This window comes from Pogona vitticeps, chromosome 6 (assembly GCF_051106095.1).
Source record: "Pogona vitticeps strain Pit_001003342236 chromosome 6, PviZW2.1, whole genome shotgun sequence".
Classification (NCBI taxonomy): Eukaryota; Metazoa; Chordata; class Lepidosauria; order Squamata; family Agamidae; genus Pogona; species Pogona vitticeps.
The window spans coordinates 8,967,341-8,969,966 of record NC_135788.1 but is presented as its reverse complement, the minus strand read 5'-3'; positions in this window follow the sequence as shown (position 1 = coordinate 8,969,966).

Sequence of the window (2,626 nt, the reverse complement as noted above, 5' to 3'; positions counted from 1 at the left end):
TTCCTCCCCCCAGCCATCTTTTACCTCAGATGAGACTTCCTCTCTACACTTTTGCAGGAGGTTTGCGTTTTGATCTACTTAATATGACATGCTTTTTCATCACTGTAGTAAATTATAATCAAGCTATGGAGGAAGAAATGTCTTTGACAGGAAATAAACACAGCATGTGAAATGAAAGGAAGCAAACGTCCTATACCGTATCTTGATTTTGAACTCAACGTGGGAAAGGCAGAGGGTAATCTCACCGGTATTATTTGTTTAAGGACTCCTTCTTGCAGAAAACATAGGGACCACTGCATTGTTAAGGAAACTGTATTAATACACCCATTTATAACCTTTAATCTTAGAATGGCAGAGGTGGAAGGGACCTTATAGATCATCAAGTCCTTCAAGGAGGCACAGTGGAGAACTGAACTCACAACCTCCAACTCTGCAGCCAGATACCTAAACCACTGAGCTAACCAGCAGTCAAAGTAGTCTTGGCAAACACTTTTTAAAAGAAACATACTGTAATTATACTCCAAATCTCTCAGTGTCTTGAACCCATTGGAAAGCTTTTTACTTGTCCATACTCATGCTTTTTCGTGTAAATGGGGAAGCTGTGGTCTTCCAGCTATGAATTTAATAATCCCATCATCTTCTCTCACTGTCCAGGCTGGTACAGTCTGAGGGGGATTGGAGTCTGTGAATATTTGGAGAGCTACAGGTGTTCTGGTTTTCCTTCAGCAAAAACTTTGTCATCAGGTGACATGAAGAGGCACCAGTGATGATTCAGGCATACTTAGCTGGACCTGTAGATCAACTAGCTATTCAATGCATTAACACGGGCCTTTGAGAGCATGTTACCCTCATATATTTTCTATGTGAATTGAGGGGTAGCCTTGTAGAAGATGGGATACAGATTTGTTCAGATAAATGCAGGGCAAGCAGGATAAATTACTTACTAAAATCTTGGAATGAGCATCATGGTAGTCCTCCATACCTGAAGGATTGTCCCAAAGAAGAGAGAACCATCATATGACCTTTGAACACAGAGACCTTATCTAATTTAATAAATTCACACTTAAAATGCTGGAGAGTTGCTAACAGTCAGAGTCGACAATAGAGGAGTTGGCGGACTGGTGGCTTGAATCAGCAAAAGGTATCTTCCTGCGTTCCTAAAGAGACTAATTCTTGTTCTATACTACCGTAGAGGGCAAGAATATGTATAATGGGCTCTAGGTGTAGGGAGCAAGTTTTAGCCGAATGTGAGAATAAGTTTTGTAGTGTTTTATAACATTAGGAGCAATCTGAAAATGTAGCGCCGTCCAATCCACATGTTCACACACCTTTTGCCCAATATAGCCTTAGGCCCTAAAAGCAGGACCTATTTAATGCATTCTGACTGTAGTTTTTTTAACCAGAAACTAGCAAAGCTCTCTGTTGTAAATGTTGTACCTCTGACTTCCTGCATTGAGGAATGGGGTGGACTAGGTGGCTTTCAAGATCCCGTCCAACTCCAGGATATACTGTGAAATCCATGTCCTGTTTTCATACTGTATAGCAATTTCCCTCTCTTCTTACTCTTGAAAGGCAGCTGGTGTCATAGTTAGGGGCCGAAGTACAGCTAGGTAGATCTAAGTTCAAATTGCCACTTGGTTGCGGAATTCACTGAGTGCTCTTGAGCCCGTCATGATCTTCCAAGCTAACCTACCTTTGCAGGGTTTTTTATGAAGACAGAAACAGGGAGAAAGGCCTGATGCTCTTCAAGCTACCCATCAAAATTCCTGTAAGCTCAAGAAGTAGTTTGGGAGAGAGATTCAACATGAGACCTCCTCCAGTAGGAAATATTCCTGGAACAGCTGGACAGTGATACCTATTGACCACCCTCTACTTTTTTGGACTACAGCTCCATGAATCTGGCGGTCCCAAGTGACCACGCTGGCTGGGGGATTTGGGGAACTGTAATCCAAAATTCAACTTGTCAAAACTCTGATATCTGGTACTAAAAACTCTTCCTCCAAATGGGAGATAGGTATTTTGAGTTCTAGAGGACATCTCTTGAGAAAGAGACCTGCACACATGGATGACATATGTACACTTCTCTAAAATGCTTGTCAGGTGTATACTGTATATGATGCCCATCTCATGCACCTTCTGGAGAGATCATCCCTGTTTAGATACCCTTCTCACCTTCCAAGCCGTAGGGAATGTTTACTATGCCCACATTCGTCTCTAGCCTGTTGGAATGGATCCCAACTTTTTATGAGATTATTTAACCCTCAAGTTTATAGCAGCTCTTCACCGTTCAGTGAGTTCGGCATCTGGCTGTGGAGCCAGAGGTTGGGAGTGCAATACCGCATGGTGCCTCCTTGGAGAAGAGCCCACCTATGTGGTCTTGCGCAAGCTGTACCGTCCCAGGATGCCCACAAAAGAAGAGAAATTTAAGCTGCTTCTGAATATTCTCTACCTAGAAAACCCTGAAAAGGGTTGCCAACATAAGTCAGGACTGACTTGATGGCGCATGATCATAACAACGCCAGTTCCACTGCATTTACAGAGGGCTAGTGCTTAGGCGCATCACAAACCAATTCCTATAGACAGAGTCTTCTTATTGTGTTAGCACATAGCTGTTCATTGTGAGACA